At 43.0% G+C, this 23,512-nt stretch overlaps 1 pseudogene; it reads left to right on the forward strand.

Annotated features, from left to right (window-relative positions):
- Positions 1-17,966: 17,966 nt before the first annotated feature.
- LOC135556847 (uncharacterized) lies at positions 17,967-18,817 on the forward strand (annotated as a pseudogene).
- Positions 18,818-23,512: the final 4,695 nt, after the last annotated feature.

The following is a 23,512-nucleotide window of genomic DNA, read 5'->3' on the forward strand; positions in this document are numbered from 1 at the left end:
CCGTCGCCAGTTGAACGGTGTTTCCTCCAGCACATTGGTGCGGCTTGGCAGGGTCGTGTTTCAGAGGACACTTGGCTCTCGAACTTCACCTCTCCCAAGTCTGTACGGGATTTGCAGCGATGGGACAAGACTGTAACAATTGGTTTTCACGAAATTGGGAAAAATTTATTTTTTTAAAGTTATTGTACTATGAAACTGTTGAAACATTTCAATGGCTGCCTGATTACATTAACAGCTATTTCCCTAAAAAGCTAGTGTGTTTAAAACATTGTTGATATAGATTTCACTTTCAAGCAGCTTATATTCACTTCAACAGTTTTTTTTTCGTAGCTGGATAACTAGACACGTGGGTAGGCAGACCAGCGAGCAACTGCGACTTTTCATGATGAGTTCAGATTATTTTGTGGCCCGCACCCTCATCAAAGCCTCCTTCCATGAAGGACTGCTGTACCTTCATTCTCATCCCTTCCCTCCACTGGTGTCATGTTGAACTGTGACTTTTTATACGGGCTCTCCAGGAATAGTCACGTTGGACCGATCCAAATAGTTCTGTATCAGAGGCAGCAAGCTCTATGTTGGTTGAGGCAGGCCACAGGGGACCACTATGTTACTGACACTACTGAGACTGGATTTGAGTCTGGAGAGGAGTCGACACAACGCTCCGGCTCAGGATGAATGGATGCCTTCCTGACCGCACTGGAGACTCCTCAGCTAGGAAAAAAAAACAGTTTTTTGTTGTTGTAATTTACTGCGCAGGCATGACAAATTATCAAAGACTCACTTGTTTTCCAAAATATTAACTCTCAAACGTTGTTCATGTGCAGCAAACCTCAAAATAACATCAGTCTGGTCAAAGTGCCATCACCATTAATGAATGCAATTCTCTTGTTCTATGTGTGTATCTGGTACAGTGGCATATTGCTGCCCCTCTGAAACAAAGGGTTTATATCATTATTATGAGATAAGATCACTTTATCATGAGAAAGATCACTTTATAACGAGAAAAATGTAGTTATTACGAAATAAACCACGTTATTGTGAGAAATAGCCTGTATTATGCAGAAATGTTATCATAGGCTAATTTGCAAGCTTGGCTTCCTCTCATGCAAAGGTTGACATTATGTCTGCTCTGCTTGAGTTGATCAACTTTTATTTTCTCCTCGGTTTGAGGCACTGGGGGATATTAGTGTCATTGAGCAATATAGACGGTGGTGTCATTCGTTCGCGTACATCACGGAGAAGCTCTCTAAGGCTCTACAGACGGACCTCCTTGACAGCATTATCCCTTGATCAACTGAGCCCACCTGGGAACTTTCATGGATACAAATGAACCTGGGAACTTTCATGGATACAAATGAATGCATCTTAAATGCATCCAAGCGGGATGTGTGCGGGATGTGTGGTGACCCAAAGCACAAGTCATGCGTTTACTTTGTAATATATTCTAGACCCCCATGGAGTGCACATTTGGGAGGAAGTCTCGAGGAATGAGATTAGCTAGCAAGCGCTACTTTACCTTCACAACCAAAATGAAACAGAGGAATAGTTTCTGTAAGTGTCCTTTTTGTCTTGTAATTTCACAATTGGAAGGTGCAATGAAACAATTAGCTAGAATTGTCATATAATTTATAGCACAGTGTCATGATGTTGGCCTGGGGTTAGGTTTATGACAGTCATAAATACCTCTTCCCCCCTTCCTCTCTCTACCCTACTGATGTTACATTTGCAAAACCTCTTGGTTAACGTAGAGATTCTGGGAACATCAAAAGGTGGGGGGAAATTAACTATATTCTGGTCATCCGACCAATTGAACATATGCGGTGGGACTCAATGAATATGATGTCAGTTCGGTTGTCATCTGAGACATTCTCATCAATGATAAGATGACATAAACTCCACAGTGTAAAGTCTACACATCAGAGTTATCGGATTCACATGGAATTGTTGTTCAATTTAAATGTTTGAATATGAAATTATTTGTGATGGGATGAAATGTGATTTTAGCTTCTAAAATGTGAGATTTGGGTTTTCATAAGGTAGGGCTCTGCTCAATCAGTGGCCCACCCCTGTGAAGGGACATGGGCTATAAAACTTTTCAAACACGCCCTCCTCTCCCTTCCTATATAAAGCCTTGATGACAATATAACCTCCTGTTCCGAGGATGTGAGGACCGAGGATGTAAGAACGAAGCCAACATCAGCGTGGGCTTTGGTTGCGAATGGTATGAACTTTGAACTCTTATTCACTACAGACGTGATACCTCCTAGCTGTTGAGTTAGCAACAGCAGCTGTAAACACAGGTTAGGAAGGAACAGACAGAGTATCCCGTCTACCACACAACGAAGTTACTACAACGTTCCAATTTACCACCAGAGACATTCTTCAAAGGACAAAGGACTCGGTTTGGCAACACGGCCTTCCATCTACCACCAACCTACCGAAGCGCAGCTCAGAGTAAATATTTATTGCATTTTCCTTTTCCAAATGGGCGGTAATTTAGAATGCATAAGATACTGTATTTACGATAGCACAGCTTCTCCCTGTGTCCCTCAGTCTTCCCGCTCTTTCACTCAAACCCAGCCCCTTTTCTTTTGTGTAACCAGCTGTCATATCTGTTCCGCCCGCTAGAGATGTTTTCCTTTATGATGTAATTTGTAATCAAGTTATGATTAATTATGTGCATATGTAATTCTGTGTGATTAGTTAGGTATTTAGTAAATAAATAATTACACCCAATTTTGCATTGCTGATTCAACTTGTTAGCCAGGGTTCGTGCAGATGACCAAGAATTTACAACTTTCAGATGAGACTGAATTAAGGTGACGATTAATATGGGCTGCTATTGATGTAAAATATTACTAAGTCTTTAAGAGTTTATTTGGAAGATAACAGCTCTATAAATATTATTTTGTGGTGCCCCGACTCTCTAAGTTAATTACATTTACATGATTAGCTCAATCGGGTAATATTAATTACGGAGAAATTATTTTAGAGAATAGCATGTCATATCACTTCATCCGACATAACCAAAGACATGACAACAGCCAACAACCTAGCTAACAAGCTATATGAATAATGCACTGAAGTTTCCTTCTGGGGATCACTATGGTAGCTCTCTATTGCTATTCTCAAGAACAAGCAAGCTCTATCTGAGAAGCATATCCAACTGATCGAGCATTCTACTCAATGCATTGTCAATGCGCGATGATTTGCATTACAGTGGCTTGGAAATACAATGACATTGCAAAAAGAGGCAAATCATTTGTAGGAAAACCATTTGTCATCATTTTGATGTCGCCAGATTTACTTTATATACATTATAACGTTAGGCTAAGATTGAGGTGAGTACACCCGATTTTAGCTAGCTAACGTTAACATTGTTAGCTATTTTTTTATCCGGTCCTTGCTAGCTAATGACAACATTGCAATCCATTTGACGGCATGATAATGATGACAAAGTTGTTTGCCTACTTAAGCAATGCCATCATATTTCCAGGCCACTATAGTGTTATTTAGATGAAACAGTCGTTAGCCTCCATCTATCACGACTTTTGTGCACCACTTTGGCTCAGCCGGCAGAGGGCGGCTCGAGAATGTTCATAACAATGGCATGACGCGACGCAGTGATGGATGTGCAACCTATGTATAGCAATATTTGTTTTGCATTTTCATATTTCATTAATATACAGGGTCCACTTTGACCCAAGATAACAATCCAGACTAAGAATTTGAAAAAGGTAAGATCATAATGAATACTTGTATTATATGGACAGAGTGGACCTGATCCTAGATCAGCACTCCTACTCTGATAGTGAATGCACTCTCTCCCTCATCCTTTCAATAACTTCAGATTGACCCCCTGGTCTATGATTAGTAGATGTGGGGGAGTGGATATATAGATCTGGGACTGGCCTAGCAATAGCAGCTCATCTCAACTATTGGCAAGGTTTTATTTGACATCCAATCACCATGAGATATGATTTATTCTGCAGTCAACACTGAGGCCAGGAAGAAGTCCACCAACCGAAGTAGGAAAAACGATTGAAACCATTTCCCTGTTTGACCACTAGATTCTATGGGTATTATGACTCATACTGTGGTACTCTATAATACATACCCAGATGGTAGTCTCTTTAGACAGATGCTTACACGCCTGTATGTAAAGAACATAAGTTTGGCATGGAGGAAAGGGCGGAGTTGGGACAGCCCACATTCCTACGTCACTTCATTATCCACTTGTTGCTCTAGGACAGGTTTTTTTTTTGTTGCTTTTTGTGCATTTCTGGGATCATTTATTTCAGCTCATGAAACATGGGACCAGAGAGTTGTCTGTCTGGAGAGGATCCTCCCTGGAATATGTTTTCTTACCTTTTCGAAGTTAACAATAGAGTCCATCATTAATCCCAGACCTAGTCACTGCTGTTGTCTAGGTCTGGTTTTCTGAGACTACCTGGATGGTGGCTTGCGCTCTACTCAATTAATACTTTAAATACCTTGGAGTACAAAGCAATAAGTTACTTTCCATCTCATAATCGTAACCAGTGGTGTAGGGGTGGGTATACTCACTTCTTAATCCCCACAATGAGTGTCAAGGTAGTGTAGTGGTGGTATACGCCGTATCAATTAATAAGGCTGATGGAACAGATCAGAATGTTTGGCTTAAAATTGTGACTATTATTTCTTCACATTTTAAGGGCAACAATGTACACACGGCAATAGGCCTATGCGTAAATGTAACAAAATGACATTTGCAGGTGTCTAAAATGTGCACTGCACATGCTAGCGGTTTCATGGAAAGATATGGAAATATCCGTTAGAAATGTTGAAAGATCTAAAGATGCAACAACTATCATAGGTGGCTAATATAACTAGGGTAATGCCTTTGGCTTCTAGACAATTAAATATAGTTTCAAGAAAAGCATTACAACAGGATAACGCATATGAGTGAGTCTTTATAAAATTGCCTCCACATTTCTAGGGTGGGATTTTGGCTTATAGGCTATTTTGAAGCAAGGTAAGACATGCCTCATAATAACAGGAAAAATACAGCGATGCTAATGATGAGCATATCCTGATTATTTGCATCAATCCAGTGGCCATTTGTTTTGCGAACTCAATCTCATGTGTTACAGATGCACAGCTAGGGAGTGTACATTATTTATGATAAGGGTTACCTGGAGAAAATCGGAGCTCTCTGAAATGAAAATGGATGTCCCATATATTTTAACTACACCCTCTCTGAACGCTTGGAAAAAAAACGAGTTACCATCCCCATTCCCAAAATATTAATTAAAACATTAAGTGGATAGGTGTCACGATTTCTACCGAAGGTAGCTCCTCTCCCTGTTCGGGCGGCGCTCGGCGGTTGGCGTCGCTGGTCTACTTGCCATCACCGATCCCTTTTTCCTTTTCTGTTTGTTTTGTCTTTGGTTCTTTTTCACACCTGGTGTCATTTGCGTTAATGTCTGTGTGTATAATTGTAACCTGCTGCTTGCCTACATTTGTGCGGGATTACTATTTTATTGTGATGTGCTCGGTTCGATTATACCGTTATTTGTTTTCACGAATTCTGAAGTGTATGAGTGTCGGAACTTTGTTTGTTCCTCCGTGCGTTTGTACGGGTTCTCTGTTGTCGAGGGCGTTGTACATTTTCGATTGTGCCATTCCTGTGTTGGTGGACTTTCTTATTTAAACACGCTTCTCAGACATCCCTGCACTCCTGCGCCTGACTCCTACACCTACCACCTAGACGCACATTATCACAATAGCAGACAACATGCCAGCTGTTTACCCTCACTTCTAGGACTGTCCAGAACTATTCTTCGTCCTGTAAGCATTACATGGTAACATGGTAACGCAGGTCTGTGGGCTAGAAGGTTGTGGATTCACAGACTAACCTGGACAAGAGAAGGGGTGGAAAGATCTCCTTTATAGTAAAAGCATTGCTTCAATCATATTTGCGGGTATGAGAAGAAATAGCCTTTTATACATTTTTCAGGCAATTCTGTCATTTTACAACTGCAGACCTTAACAGAATCAAGCAAGGGGGAAGCCAATGACATCACAGATTCCTATCTGAATATCCTACTCCTTGAAGTTTGATTTTTTGTCTTAAAAACAATATTTTGCACAAAAAAAATGTTTTACCCTTTAGTGTGTGTACTTTACTGTATTTATATTTGGGATATCGCTTTTCAACAGTGAAAGTAAAATTTTAAAAATCGCTGGAGAATGTCTTTACTTGTTGCCATTTTCTTTCATAAAAGGTAGGCTTATCCCCATCAATTCGAGTCCGCTTTTAACTTAACATCTCTTCACCGACACAGGGATAGGCTATTTAAAGAGTGCATGGTGGGTGGAGGAATTGACTGAATAATCTATGGATACAGATGTAGGATCTTAATTTGCTGCTGAGAATTTTCCTGCACAGCAAGAAATGCCAACTTGTAATGTATTTGAGGTTTTAAAAGGCTTATTTCAGACTTTATTTGCCATATGAAAAACGTCACAAAACCTTGTCACATAAAAATTGCATGGATAGTGTTTAACATGATTTTTTGAAATACTACCTCATCACTGTACCCCACACATTCAATTATCTGTAAGGTCCCTCAGTCGAGTAATGAATTTCAAACACAGACCAGGGAGGTTTTTCCAGTGCCTTACAAAGAAGGGCACCTATTGGTGACATTGAATTTGGCTTTGATCATGGTGAAGTTGTTCATTACACTTTGGATGGTGTATCAATACACCCAGTCACTAGAAAGATACAGGAGTCCTTCCTAACTCAGTTGCCAGAGAGGAAGGAAACTGCTCAGGGATTTAACCATGAGGCCAAACAGTTGCAGAGTTTAATGGCTTTGATAGGAGAAAATTGAGGATGGATCAACAACATTGTAGTTATTCCACAATACTAAGCTAGTTGACAGAGAAAAAAGAATGAAGCCTGTACAGAATACAAAATATATTGAAGAATGCATCCTGTTTGTAACAAGGCACTAAAGCAATACTGCAAAAAAAATGTGGCAAAGCAATTAACTTTTTGTCCTGAAAACAAAGTATTATGTTTAGGGAAAATCCAAAACAACACTTTACTGATGACCACTCTCCATATTTTCGATCATAGTGGTGGCTGCGTCATGTTATGGGTATGCTTGTAATCATTAAGGACTGGGGAGTTTTTCTGGATAAAAAATAAACGGAGTGGAGATAAGCACAGGCAAAATCCTAGAGGAAAATCTAGTTCAGCCCGCTTTCCATCAGAGACTGGGCGATGAATTCACCTTTCAGCAGGACAATAACCTAAAACACAAGGCCAAATTTACATTGGAGTTGCTTACCAAGAAGACTCAAATCTACTTGAAAATCTATGGCAAGACTTGAAAATGGTTGTCTAACAATGATCAACAACCAATTTGACAGAGCTTCAAGAATTTTGAAAAGAATAATGGGAAAGTGTTGCACAATCCAGGTGTGGAAAGCTCTTAGAGACTCACAGCTGTAATCGCTGCCAAAGGTGCTTCTACAAAGTATTGACTCAGGGGTGTGAATACTTATAGTATGTAAATATGTTTTTTCAGTAATTAGTTTTAAATAAATGTGCTAACATTTCTAAAAACATGTTTTCACTTTGTCATTATGGGATATTGAGTGTAGAATGGTCAAAAAGAATATAAATATAATCCATTTTGAATTCAGCCTGTAACACAAAAAAATGTGGAATAAGTGAAGGGGTATGAATACTTTCTGAAGGCACTGCAAAGCCTAATAAGCAACTATTCTTTTTTTTCTTCTTTTTTTTTACAATTGTTTTTATTGGGTCACAAGAGCAATACAATCATCAAGACACATTACACTTTCCCATGCCCTTAAGGAAATAATGAATGTCATGGATATATTGGAATTAGTTGATATATGGAGGCTTAAAAACCCTGACCTAGTGAGATATACAGTTGAAGTCGGAAGTTTGCATAAATGGGTTTTAATAACCTAAGTGTTTCAACCACTCCACAAATTTCTTGTTAACAAACTGTAGTTTTGGCAAGTCAGTTAGGACATCTAATTTGTGCATGACACAAGTCATTTTTCCAACAATTGTTTACAGACAGATTATTTCACGTATAATTCACTGTATCACAATTCCAGTGGGTCAGAGGTTTGCATACACTAAGTTGGCTGTGCCTTTAAACAGCTTGGAAAATTCCAGAAAAGGATGTCATGGCTTTAGAAGCTTCTGATAGGCTAATTGACATAATTTGGAGGTGTATCTGTGGATGTATTTCAAGGCCTACCTTCAAACTCAGTGCCTCTTTGCTTGACATCATGGGAAAATCAAAAGAAATCAGCAAGAGCTCAGAAAAAAAACGAGAGCATTCCTGAGAGCAATTTACAAACGCCTCAAGGTACCATGTTCATCTGTACAAACAATAGTACGCAAGTATAAACACCATGAGAACATGCAGGCGTCATACCGCTCAGGAAGGAGACGCGTTCTGTCTCTTAGAGATGAACGTACTTTGGTGCAAAAAGTGCAAATCAATCCCAGAACAACAGCAAAGGACCCTGTGAAGATGCTGGAGGAAACAGGTACAAAAGTATCTACATTCACAGTAAAACGAGTCCTATATCGACATAACCTTTCTTAGACATTTTAGCAAATGTATTCAAAATAAATGTCAGATTTACATAAGTATTCAGGCCCTTTACTCAGTACTTTGTTGAAGCACCTTTTGCAGCGATTGCAACATTGATTATTATTCAGCAGGACATTGCAAGCATATAGCACCTGTATTTGGGGAGTTTGAAAAACATCCCCACAGCATGATGCTTCCACCACCATACTTCACAGTAGGGATGGTGCCAGGTTTCCACCAGACGTGAAGCTTGGCATTCAGGCCAAAGTGTTCAATCTTGGTTTCATCAGACCATAGGATCTTGTTTCTCATGGATGCTGTCATGTGTCTTTTTCTGAGTAGTGGATTCCGTCTGGCCACTCTACCATAAAGGCCTGATTGGTGGAGTGCTGCTTAGATGGTTGTCCTTTTGGAAGGTTATCCCATCTCCACAGAGGAACTCTGGAGCTCCATCAGACTGACCATGGGGTTCTTGGTCACCTCCCTGACCAAGGCCCTTCTTCCCCAATTGCTCAGGAAGTGTAGCTCTAGGAAGCGTCTTGGTGGTTCCAAACTTCTTTCATTTAAGAATGATGGAGACCACTCTGTTCTTGCAGACATTAAAATCTAATCTAATTGTATTTGACACATGCGCAAAATACAACAGGTGTAGACCTTACCTTACAGTGCAATGCTTACTTACAAGCCCTTAACCAACAACGCAGTTTTAAGAAAAATATGTGTCAAGTAAGAAATAATAAATTAAAGTAACAAATAATTAAAGAGCAGCAGTAAATAACAATAGCAAGGCTACAGTATATACAAGGTGTACCGGTACAGAGTCATTGTGGGGGCACCGGTTAGTTGAGGTAATTGAGGTAATTATGTACATGTAGGTAGAGTTAAAGTGACTATGCATAGATAATAAACAGAATAGCAGCAGTGTAAAAGAGGGGGGCAATGCAAATGGGTAGCCATTTAATTAGCTGTTCAGGAGTCTTATGGTTTGGGGGTCGAAGCTGTTGAAAAGCCTTTTGGATCTAGGTATGGCGCTCTGGTACCACTTGCCGTGCGGTAGCAGAGACAACAGTCTATGACTAAGGTTTCTGGAGTCTTTGACAATTTTTAGGTCCTTCCTCTGACACCGCCTGGTATGGAGGTCCTGGATGGCAGGAAGCTTGGCCCCATTGATGTACTGGGCTATACACACCACCGTGCCTTGCGGCCGGAGGCCGAGCAGTTGCCATACCAGGCAGTGATGCAACCAGTCAGGATGCTCTCAATGGTGCAGCTGTAGAACTTTTTGAGGATCTGAGGACCCATGCCAAATCCTTTCAGTTTCCTGAGGGGGAATAGGTTTTGTTGTGCCCTCTTCACGACTTTCTTGGTGTGCTTGGACCATGATAGTTTGTTGGTGATGTGGACACCAAGGAACTCAAAGCTCTCAACCTGCTCCACTACAACCCTGTCGATGAGAATGGGGGCGTGCTCGGTCCTCCTTTTCCTGTAGTCCACAATCATCTCCTTTGTCTTGATCACTTTGAGGGAGAGGTTGTTGTTCTGGTACCACACGGCCAGGTCTCTGACCTACTGCCTATAGGCTGTCTCATCATTGTCGGTGATCAGGCCTACCACTGTTGTGTCATCAGCCAACTTAATGATGGTGTTGGAGTCGTGCCTGGCCATGCAGTCATGAGTGAACAGGGAGTACAGGAGGGGGCTGAACACGCACCCCTGAGGGGTTCCTGTGTTGAGGATCAGCGTGACGGATGTGTTGTTACCTACCCTTACCACCTGGGGGTGGCCCATCAGGTAGTCCAGGATCCAGTTTTCAGAGGGAGGTGTTTAGTCCCAGGGTCCTTGGTGTTGAACGCTAAGCGGTAGTCAATGAATAGCATTCTCACATAGGTGTTCCTTTTGTCCGTGTGGGAAAGGGTAGTGTGGAGTGCAATAGAGATTGCTTCATCTGTGGATCTGTTGGGAAGATATTATAGACTCAGACAGGGAGAGGTTGAAAATGTCAGTGAAGACACTTGCCAGTTGGTCAGCGCATGCTCGGAGTACACGTCCTGGTAATCCGTCTGGCCCTGCGGCCTTGTGAATGTTAACCTGTTTAAAAGTCTTACTCACATCGGCTATGGAGAATGTGATCACGCAGTCGTCCAGAACAGCTGATGCTCTCATGCATGTTTCAGTGTTATTTGCCTCGAAGTGAGCATGTATGTATCACTGGCCACTTTAAACAATGCCACTTAATATAATGTTTATATACCCTCCATTACTCATCTCATATGTATATACTGTACTCTATACCATCTACTGCATCTTGCCATCTTTATGTAATACATGTATCACTAGCCACTTTAAACAATGGCACTTTTATATGTTTATATATCCTACATTACTCATCTCATATATACTGTACTCGATACCATCTACTACATCTTGCCTATGCCGTTCTGTACCATCACTCATTCATATATTTTTATGTACATATTCTTCATCCCTTTACACTTGTGTGTATAAGGTAGTTGTTGTGAAATTGTTAAGTTAGATTACTCGTTGGTTATTACTGCATTGTCGGACCTAGAAGCACAAGCATTTCGCTACATTCGCATTAACATCTGCTAACCATGTGTATTTGACAAATAAAATTTGATTTTGATTTGAGCATAGAAGTAATTTAGCTCGTCTGGTAGGCTCGTGTCACTGTTGGAGAGCATAGCAGGATTTCGAATAAGCTTCCGGGTTAGAGTCCCGCTCCTTGAAAGCGGCAGCTCTAGCCTTTAGCTCAGTGCGGATGTTGCCTGTAATTCATGACTTCTGGTTGGGGTATGTATGTGCTGTCACTGTCGGGACAACGTCATCGAAACACTTATTGATGAAGCCAGTGATTGATGTGGTGTACTCCTCAATGCCATCAGAAGAATCCCGTAACATGTTCCAGTCTGTTATAGCAAAACAGTCCTGTAGTTTAGCATCTGCTTCATCTGACCACTTTTTTATTTACCGAGTCACTGGTGCTTCCTGCTTTAGTTTTTGCTTGTAAGCAAGAATCAGGAGGATAGAAGTATGGTCAGATATGCCAAATGGAGGGTGAGGGAGAGCTTTGTATGCATCTCTATGTGTGGAATAAAGGTGGTCTTGAGGTTTTTTTTTCCCTCTGGTTGCACATTTAACATGCTGGTAAAAAGGAGGTAAAACAGATGTAAGTTTCCCTGCATTAAAGTCCCCGGCCACTAGGAGTGCTGCCTCTGGATGAGAGTTTTCCTGTTTGCTTATGGCCGTATACAGCTCATTGAGTATGGGCTTAGTGCCACGATCGGTTTGTGGTGGTAAATAGACAGCTACGAAGAATATAGATGAAAACTCTCTTGGTAAATAATGTGGTCTACAGCTTATCATGAGATACTCTACACCTGGCGAGCAAAACCTTGAGACTTCCTTAAATATTGTGCACCAGCTGTTGTTTACAAATATACATAGACCGCCACCCCTTGTCTTACCAGAGGCTACTGTTCTATCCTACCTTTAATGTGTATAACATGCCAGCTGTATATTATTCATGCCGCCGTTCAGCTACGACTCGGTGAAACGAGATATTACAGTTTTTAATGTCCCCTTGGTAGGATATACGTGCTTGTCATTCGTCTCTTTTATTATCCAATGATTGTACTTTGGCTAATAGGACCGATGGTAAATGCAAATTACCCACTCGTCAACTGATCCTTACAAGGCACCCCGACCTTCGTCCTCGATATCTCCGTCTCTTCTCCTGCGAATGACGGGGCTGAGGTCCTCGTCGGGTGTCTGGAGTAAATACCTCTCATTCGACTCGTTAAAGAAAAAATAGTCTTCCAATACGAGGTGAGTAATCCCTGTTCTGATTTCTAGAAGCTCTTTTCAGTGATAAGAGACGGTGTTACAAATAACGTGAGAGAAAAAAACACACAATAGCACAATTGGTAGTACAGTGCCCCTGAAACAAATTAGGGTTAAGTGTCTTCCTTAAGGGTACATGGACAGATTTTTGACAGCTCAAGTATTCAAACCAGCAACATTTCGGTTACTGGCCCAATGCTCTAACCACTAGTGTTGTGGTTGCAGGTTCACCTGGAACATCTAAAGCCTTTTCATTCAGGGTGTTGCTATAGGCCACCAAGTACTAACAGTTGTAATACTATGTATGAAATGACTGATAGTGTATGTGATGCAAACAGCGAGGTCTACATTCTTGGGGACCTGGGGACCTTTTCATCAAGCTGTCCACTCTAGAAGGAAGCTTCTCACTGTAATCAGTGCCTGCACGCCCCCATTCTCATCGACGGAGCTGTAGTGGAGCAGGTTGAGAGCTTCAAGTTCCTTGGTGTCCACATCAATAACAAACTAGAATGGTCCAAACACACCAAGACAGTCGTGAAGAGGGCACGACAAAACCTATTCCCCCTCAGGAAACTAAAAATATTTGGCATGGGTCCTGAGATCCTCAAAAGGTTCTACAGCTGCAACATCGAGAGCATGACTGGTTGCATCACTGCCTGGTACGGCAATCACTCGGCCTCTGACCGCAAGGCACTACAGAGGGTAGTGCGTACGACCTAGTACATCACTGGGGCTAAGCTGCCTGCCATTCAGGACCTCTACACCAAGCCGTGTCAGAGGAAGGCCCTAAAAATTGTCAAAGACCCCAGTTGTAGACTGTTCTCTCTAGTACCGCATGGCAAGCGGTACCGAAGTCTAGGACAAAAAGGCTTCTCAACAGTTTTTACCCCCAAGCCATAAGACTCCTGAACAGGTAATCAAATGGCTACCCGGACTATTTGCATTGTGTGCCCCACCAACCGCTATTTTTTACGCTGCTGCTACTCTTTGTTTATATATGCATAGTCACTTTAACCATACATTCATGTACATACTACCTCAATTGGGCCGACCAACCAGTTCTCCCGCACATTGGCTAACCGGGCTATCTACATTGTGTCCCGCCACCCACCACCCGCCAACCCCTCTTTTACGCTACTGCTACTCTCTGTTCATCATATATGCATAGTCACTTTAACCATATCTACAAGTACATACGACCTCAATCAGGCTGACTGTGTCTATATGTAGCCTCGCTACTTTTATAGCCTCGCTACTGTATATAGCCTGTCTTTTTACTGTTTTATTTCTTTACTACCTATTGTTCACCTAATACCTTTTTTTGCACTATTGTTTAGAGCCTGTAAGTAAGCATTTCACTGTAAAGTTTACTACACCTGTTGTATTTGGCGCACGTGACAAACTTTGATTTGATTTAATCTGGTTCAGGTTATTAATCAACCTACCAGGAGGGTGTTTACAAACACTACAGGAACAAGATCATCCAAACGTATTGATCATGTTTTTGCTAATAGAACTTTGTTCTTAAGCTGTATCTGTACCCATTGGATGCAGTGATCACAATATAGTGGCTATTGTATTTCCAGAAAAGCCCACATTCAAAAAGCTGGGCCTAAAATACAAAATATTTTATTTTGACTCTTATGTGGAAAATGTACTGGTCTGATGTGATTAATAAGGAGCATCCAGATGTTGCACTCCAGATGTTGAATTCATACAAATTCTTCCAATTATTGATAAACGTGCACCTGTTAAGAAACTGCCTGTCAGAACTGTTAAGGCTCAATAGATTGATGAGAAATTGAACACCTGTATGACAGAAAGAGATGGGCCAAAAGGATTCTCTAATAAATCTGCCTTGCATTTCTGCCTGGCTGACTTACTGCAATTTGAGAAATAATGTAACAGAACTCAACAAAAAGCAGAACAAACGGTATCATGGAGCCAAGATCAATGATATAACTTGGGAGTAACTTAAATTGTGTTATTGGCAGAAAGACAAATTCGACTCCCCTCTTTCATTGAATCAGATGGCTTATTCATCACAAAACCATTTGATGTTGCCAATTATTATTTTAACGATTACTTCATTGGCAAAGTGGGTAAACTTAGGCAGGAAACAACAACAACGAACAGTGAGCCATAGCACTGATGTACAAAAAAGCTAATAATTAAAGAAAAGCATTACAAGCTTGCATTTTGTAAAGTTAAAGTGTGGGAGAGGTGGACAAAGTATTCTTATTGATCAATAATGACAAACCTGCTGACATTGACAACTTAGATAGAAAGCTACTGGGGATGGTAGCTGACTCTATAGCCACTCCTATCTGTCATATCTTTAATCTGAGCCTAGAGGAAAGTCTTCGTCCTCAGGCCTGGAGGGAAGCCAAAGTCATTCAGCTACCCAAGAGTGTTAAAGCAGCCTTTACTAGTTCTAACAGCAGATCTATCAGCTTGCCGCCAACTCTTAGCAAACAATTGGAAAAAAAATGTTTTTGACCAAATACAATGCTACTTCTTTGTAAACAAATTAACAACAGACTTTCAGCATGCTTATAGAGAAGGGCACTCAACATGTACTGCACTAACACAAATGACTGATGATTGGTTGAAATAAATTGTGGTAGCTGTACTGTTAGATTTCAATGAACAGTGTGGCTGTTGATCAAGTTGAGGAGACTAAATTACTTGGTGTCACCTTAGATTTGACCATGACAGTTTACAATCTATCTGTTGTGACCACCATTTGCCTCATGCAGTTTGACACATATCCTTCACGTAAAGTTGATCAGGCTGTTGATTGTGGCCTATGGAATACTGTCCCACTCCTCTTCAAAGGTTGTGTCGAAGTTGATGGATGTTGGCGGGAACTAGAACACGCTGTCGTACTTGTCGATCCAGAGCATCCCAAACATGCTCAATGAGTGACATTTCTGGTGAGTATTCAGGCCATTGAAGAACTGGGACATTTTCAGCTTCCAGGAATTGTGTACATATCCATGCGACATGAGGTCGTGCATTATCATGCTGAAACATGAGGTAATGGCGGCGGATGAATGGCACGACAATGGGCCTCAGGATCTCGTCACAGTTGACTGATCCCCCACACAATGCCATACACGTGGTCTGCGGTTATGAGGCCGGTTGAACGTTGTGCCAAATTCTCTAAAACAATGTTGATTTATGGTAGAGAAATGAACATTAAATTCTGTGCCAAAAGCTCGGATGGACATTCCTGCATTCCTTGCAGGAATATGGAACATTTCTGGGATATTTTATTTCATCTCGTGAAACATGTGACCAACACTTTACATGTTGCATTTATATTTTTGTTCAGTGTTTGTTCAGTGTTTGTTGTTCTCTTTCAATTATTTGTTTTGATATGTCGCATATGATATTGATATTCACCAGATACTTTACATTGCTTGAAGGTGTGCAGTTGAGGTTACACTACTGAGTGCAGGTTTTTTAGCTTTGTGTTGTGTTACTTTACCGCGAGGATAGTTTTAGCTTAAGGTAAGAATTAGCTTTGCCTCTTTTTCTTCATTTTGTCTCCTGTGGTAGCAAGCATAACACAGATAGCTGCTGCAAGGCTTAGCTAACTTGGCTAGCTCACACAAGGCTAGCTATCCTCCCAACTAGCTTTTTCTACCTGGAAAGGTAAAATTACTAGCTCGCTCTCTCGTTTAGCTCAATCCACTACAGTGCCACGTTGTCTAGACCGACCGTCCTAGCTTCACTGCTTATCGGTCAAGAGCCACGCTTTGGCTAACTTTGTTCTAACTAGCTAGGCTACTAGCCCACAAGGCGAATGATCGCTAACTTCACATTGTTAAAGGATTTGCTTCTCCGGCTAGCACTATGCTAACTAGCTAGGCTACTAGGCCAAGTGGCGAACCCTAAATACATTTCACTTTGTTCTCGGATTAGCTGTTTTTTAGCCATGGAGCCTGCTAGCTCAGCCCAAGGGGCAACCATATCAGGCAAGGACATGCACCCCCTTGTTTGTCATCTGCCTCGGTCTTGAACATGTGGAAGCAGCGTTCGACAACACCCGGTCATGCATCCATTGTGGTAATTTTGCTGCTAACACTCTACACCAAAGACTGCGCAGAGCAGCCCAACATGGTTTGTCTCCCACACTGCATTCAAGCAGGGAGACTAGCTCACAAACCCAGCCCTCATGGACCGACTTCATGTATGGCTATCCCGAGGACCTTCACCCACTTTTCCAGGGCTTGGAGGAGGGGGAAGGGGACCTCATCACCGATGAAGTTGATGGCAAGGGCAAGACCGACCTCCTCCAAGCAGTAGAGGAGGAAGAGGACTAGGAGGCGCAAGCTGTTACCTCTAGGCGCTCTTCCTCCCTTAGCGGGGCATCGATGGAGGATGACAGATATTCACTCATTTATGTATGCTAACGGGCAGCAACCAGACTCAATATTGAGTGGCCTGAACCTGTGGGAGGTGAAATCGCAGAGCGGGACTGTACGATGGGAGGAAACACCTCTCTTTCACCGTCTCAGGCAATTAATTCAACCAGCTTGCGTGACGGAAGCCAAATGCATTTGGGACAAACCCTTGACTGGCAAGGTCCAAACTAGACTTTTTGCCAGCATGAATGTCAAGGACAACCACCCCAACCCCAGTGTCTTGTCAGTACAGGTACTTTTTGCCTTGATAAGATGGAGCGCTTCTCTGCGTCTATCTACCAAAGGGTCTACGTGTCTGCTAAACGTTCTGTACGGGCGTTGAACGTTATGTCCCTACTGCTGGCTTACCAGGCCGATTTGATGCTAGATGCATAATCTCCTCGCTATCGGGCAAGCCTAACCCAGACCCTGTGTCGTCACCTTCGAGCATCCAGGTGTGCCATTCAAGGCTGTGGCCATGCCATGAGCCTTGCAGTGGTAGGGAAGAGAGCATTGTGGCTCAACTTGTCCAGCCTGTTAGACATTGAGAAAGATTTCCTTGACGCTCTTGTTGAGCCGAAGGAACTATTTGGGCCGGCTGTCGCCGCCATTTTGCAGAAGTGTGAACTTTTAAAAGCATTCTGCCTGCCCCGTAGACCTGGAAATCGTGGCTACCCGGCCTAACCCTCCACGAGCCAAGACTCCAGCAACATAGCGGGCATCGACCCCACAAACAGGGGCCGACAGTGCAGCCGCATCGGGGTCCCGCCCATTTGATTCCCCTGCAGGGAAGAAGGGGCAACAGGACTTAGGGGTACGCCCCCTGCGGCAAAGAGCGGCAGCCAACAGTTCACCCCGTGTTTTGGCTTTGCCACCTCCGGGAGTGAGGCACATCTCTGCTCCTAGAACCCTTCCCATTCTCATGTGTTTGCTCTAATGGAAGACAGAGGGAATCCACTCTGCCCCTGAGTGCACTCTGTGCCATGGCTCTTTCTCTGGCTCTAGTTCAAGCTGCCGGGGCAGGAAGACTAATTGTCAATCGACACCAAGCACTGTCCCCATGTTCTGCACATGTGCAGTCCAGCCCTGGGTCTGGTCCAAGGTCACAAATGGGTACAGACTGCAGTTCACTCTGGGTCCACTGGTTTTCAACTGAATTTTGGAATCAGTAGAGACTGCCGACTCGGCATGCATACTCTCTATTACGCAAAGGGGGCTCTCAGGGCGATACCAGCGGCAGAGAGCCGCCTCGGTTTTCACTACCGGTATTTCCCAGTTCCCCAAAATGGGGGGGTTCACCCCATTCTGCAACTACGGGTCCTCAACAGCTATCTGACTAAGTTCACGTTCCGTATGTTTATGTTCAATGTGCGGTCTCACTCAATTTGTCGAAGCGACTGTTTCACCTTAGTTGACCTGCAGGACGGTTATTTTCACATAAGCATCCTGACAGCACACAGGATGTTTGTAAGGTTTGCTTTTCAAGGCACTGCCAACGAATACCCTGCTGTCCCTTTCGGGCTAGCGCTACATCCCCGACTGGTCAGCAAGTGTGTCGAGGCAGCCCTCACACCCATGAGAAACAAGGGGCTGAGAGTTCCCACCTACAAAGACTCCCCATCCCGGGAGAAAGCAGTGTGAGACACAACTTCCCTTGTAGCGCACCTCTAAAAAAGAGCTGTTTGATGCCAACACAGAGACTTGAATACTTAGGCGTAATGTTGGATTCTTTTTTACCAGGCAACACTCTCGGATGACCACATCACGACCACATCCCGACAGTGGCACTCCCTGTTCCACAGGGGGCCCTCGGTCACGTTCAACACGTGCCTCCGAGTGCTGAGGTTGATGAAGTCCACCATCGTAGTAGTACCTCTTGGCCTACTGAGGATGAAAGAGTTCCAGTGCTAGGTGTTTGCCCAACGTCTGTGTACACGGCGTCACCTCGCATGTCTCTTAGCTCCCCGCCACTGGAAGGGGCCTTCTGTCTTTGTTATTGGCACTCCCCTAGGAGTAGTGTGGACCCCACATCTCCGCATTGCTCACATACTGTAAATTAACTTAAATTGTTCACAGTGTATTTTTTACATCTTTTTTTTACTGAAACTATTCGGAATTGTCATGTTTTGATCAGAAAGGACAATAAGACATTACGGACAATCAACCACTGACTATTCGTCAGGATTATTCTGTGAAGCAGACCGACTGTCCCTACGTGTGACTCATGTCCCAGGCTTACTGAACATAGGAGCAGACTTGTCCAGAGGGAATCCCCATCAAGGGGACTGGAGACTCTATCCCCAACTGGTGAAACAAATCTGAGATACAGTCAAGCATCTGTCCACGCACTGCCCGTTGTTCTTTGCGCTAGCAGGAAACCCACCACTGGGGGTGGACGTGCTGGCACACACTTGGCCAAGCGGGTTCCATTATGCTTTCCCTCACCTCGGCCTCATACTCTCTACATTCTAGCCAGAGTGAGGGAAGAAGGCTTATCCCTCAACTTGGTAGCCCCATGATGGCAAGTCAAGCTCCGGATAGTGATAAGCCTTGACAACTCCCGTTATACAGGGACCTGCTGACCCAAGCGAACTGAGATATGTTCCACCCTCTCCTGGACGCCATGGCCCTGTGGCCCGTGAGAGGTTACATCTGGATGCAACGGGCCTGCCTCTTGGAGTCATTGAGACTATCCAGAGTGCTAGCGGTCCTCCTACACTCACTGTATGGAAACTAGTGGTGCATTTTCTGAGAAGTGGTGTTGGGCATCCCCTCATACTTTTATGAGATTTATGACATCACTGCACCTTCATTGGTGCATACTGTACTCAGTGTCAAGGGCCTCTGAGGGTTGATATGTGAGACTGCCTGGCTTCGGAGAGCATGTGCAATACGGCAGTTGCATATTCCACTGTGAGATATTATCGAAACAAATAATTGAAAGATAACTTGAGTAAGACCGGTTCTCTGATATATCACCAGATTCCCCTACTGCAGTCCTCCTCAAATAGTGTGGCGCTCCCCCCTGGGGGAGCTCGGAGTGATGCCGGGGAGCTTTTTTTCCCCGCCGGAGTAGGTTTTTTTTGCACCGAACAAGAGCACACAGCACAGAGCAGGAGATATGAAGTGCAGATAACAAACCCTTAAGAGACACCATAGAATAATATTTAACAGGGATGAAAAGAAAGGCGGAGAGAGACGGAGATCATGAGACAAACGTAAGTCTCCCGAAAGCTAAGACGAGGAAATATGACAAAGCGTATGTAGCGCTTGGCTTCACTGTGACAACGGTGGGAGACGAGGAAGACCGGTATGTTTACTGTGTCTAAAAATGTTGGCAGTGGACAGCAGCAAGCCAAATAAATTAAGGCGTCACTTAAAGACATTACACCCCAGTCACGCTGATAAGCCGCTTGAGTTTTTTCAGCGAAAACGTGCCGAATATTGCCAACAATCGTCCCGCTTTGTGAATGCTACTTCAGTAAACTAGCGAGCACTGTTAGCATTATATAAGGTGGCGTACCAAATTGCTCAGTGCAACAACCCCACTCCATAGCAGAGGAGCTGATTCTGCCTGCAGCATTAGACATGGTCTCTGTCATGCTGAATGACGTAAGTGCTGCAAAAATAAAAACTATCCCTCTGTCCAATGACACTGTCGCCAGACGTATAAATGACATTGCGAACGATCTTAAAGAACAGCTGGTAGATAAACTCAAAGACAAACGTTTTGCCTTACAGTTCGATGAAGCAACTGACAGCAACAAAGACTGTTTGTTTATCGCTTATGTATGTTTTGACATGACAAACTCCCTGCGAGAGGATCTACTTTTTTGTAATTATGTCAGAGACAGAGCCACAGCTGAAGAGCTATTCAAAATGCTGGACTCCTTCCTGACTGAGAATGGGCTAAAGTGAGAACACTACATTGGTAGTGATGGTTCACAGACCATGGCAGGGATGAGAAAAGGACTTCGGGCACTCATCAAGAAGGCCTCACCTAATGCTGAGTGGACACACTGTGTTATACACAGAGAAGCACTGGCATCAAGACACCTTTCCTCTGAATTAAGTGAGGTTATGACTGACATTGTAGGTGTAGTCAATTTTATAAAGACCAGACCACTAAAAACAAGAGTCTTCTCTGCTATCTGTGAGGAGGTGGGAGCTGAACATCAAGCTGTGCTGTTTCACAGTGAAGCAAGGTGGCTGTCACAAGGAAAAGTCTTGTCCCGAGTTTTTGAGCTCAGAGAGCAAATAAGAATGTTTTCGGAGCAGGAGCACAACTATGACCTCGCAGAAAAATTTAGTGATGAAAACTTCCTGGCAAAACTGGCCTACCTGTGTGACATATTTGGAAAGCTAAATGAACTAAATCTACAGCTTCAAGGGAAAGATTAACACCTCCCTCAGGTCACAGACAAGATCAGCTCTTTCACTCGAAAGCTTACAATGTAGGGCAGGCGACTTGATGAAGGAAATACTGATTCATTCGAGAACCTGCATGAATTTGTTGACACTACTGACTATGAAGCCCACCTCAGTGATTCCATATATTAAAGGAACATATTTCATCACTGACGGGATTTTTTTGAAGTACTTCCCTGAAAACAGTTCCCAATATGACTGGGTGAGAGATCCTTTCAATGCACCAGCTCCAACTGGTTTCAGCTCTGCAGAGGAGGACCAGTTCATTGATATGACGTCTGACTCCACATTGAGACTGAGGATCACATGACAGACACTGAGTGAATTCTGGCTGAGTTTAGAGAGGCAGTATCCACTCTTAGGGCAGAGGGCCATGGGCATTCTTCTTCCTTTTGCAACATCTTATCTTTGTGAGACTGGCTTCTCTGTTGTTGCTGCACTGAAGACCAAGTACAGGTCCCAGCTAAACATTGAGCAGGAGCTGAGAGTTGCAGTATCCCGCTTCGAAAAGCTGTGCTCTGCAAAACGTGCTCATTGTAGCCATTAATCCTGACTTCCTCATTCTGATTTTAAAAAATCAGCACAAATTGTTTTATTCATTTTTGTGTAATAGGTTTGTTTCATATATTGTGCTCCTGAGTTAATGTTGCTGATCAGTTTGAATGTGTTATTATTTATTGATTTTTATTTTTCAGTATCAAATGGTCAAAAAATGTTTACAGTTTAAATAAGGCTTGAGGTTTGTTTTTACATTTCAGGAAAATTGATGCACTTTAACTATTTTCTGTTACAGACTAAAAAACAATGTTAATAAAGTTATTATTTGTTGTAAGTTGATCTATATTTCTTTATTTTTTTGTTTTCTTTAATGTTAATAAGGATACAATGTTATGCAGAGGTGTACTTATAACAATTTTATAGACAAACTATACTATTTACAGACGCAGCGGAGAGTTGGGGGGCGCGAAATGTTTACTTCTTCCTGGGGGGGGGCGTAACAGAAAATAATTGAGAAGCACTGCCCTACTGTAAAGAGAGTGAGGAAGTTCCGGCATGTTCGAGAATGATCCAGAGGGCGGGCGAATGGCTCTTTAGTATGAAGGGAGGGGCTCCCTCATTCGCCAATCGACCTGTCTGTCTTCAACAGATGTGTCTGATTTTATTCTTCGAGCTACTTAGAGACTATGATGAATCCCACAGTGAGATATCTCACTCATAATATCAGAGAACCGGGGTTACCCAAGTAACCTTAAGTTTCAGTTTCAGTTAATAGTGGTCATAATGGGTATGTGTGTGTGTGTGTGCGCGCATGTGTGTGAGAGTGTCAATTCAATGGTGTGTCATTATGATAACCATGGATTTCACCATATTATCCTTACATCTCTCCCTTTTCATCAAACAACCATCCTTTAGTTTGTTAGAGGCATGCCAAGGGACTGGGGTTTATATAGGAATGCTGAAACCACTCCAGAAGATCCACTGACAATCCCTATCTGTCTTATGTTATATCAGAACCAAACTACCTTACCAAAGAACACTGTCTGTGGGAGTGGGAAGGTTTTGATCAGGTTCTATAGGCTGACATGGGTCCCAGCCAGCAAGCCAGGGCTGACAAGTAGTGGGGAAATGGGACGTGAAACGGTGGGCTCGTGAGTCATCCCAGCCCTGTCACTTCAAAGGTTGGAGTGCTCAACCCGCTCCCGCCTCGCTACTCTGCCACCAGATGGCCTATCGAGCAGGAGCAGGCAGGATGTGGGACCCGGAGACGCTAAATTGCTACCATTCACTTTTCTCTTCCCCTCCGTATCTAGAAACACAACTTTTTTTTCATTCCTCTTTTCCCCTGTCTTTCCCTTAATCTACCTTCCCCTGTTTAGAAAAAAAACGAATAACCTCTAGTCTAGCTCTACAATATTTGGCCCTGGGTGGATTTTGTGTGTGATGTCTCATTCCATGCGTTACAAATTTCAACCTCTTAGTTGTGCTCCAACATTGTGTATACACAACAACAAAATATGCTGGGTTAAAAACAACCCAGCGCTGGCTAAATAGTGGACAGAACACACGTTGGGTCACTTAGTTGGGTTATTGAGCGATGATCCACTGGGTCATATCAGAAGACTAGAGGTGTGGTTTACAGAGAATTATTTTTGGCCACCCATGAGAGTAAATTTAATT

Source organism: Oncorhynchus masou, chromosome 15 (assembly GCF_036934945.1).
Source record: "Oncorhynchus masou masou isolate Uvic2021 chromosome 15, UVic_Omas_1.1, whole genome shotgun sequence".
Classification (NCBI taxonomy): domain Eukaryota; kingdom Metazoa; phylum Chordata; class Actinopteri; order Salmoniformes; family Salmonidae; genus Oncorhynchus; species Oncorhynchus masou.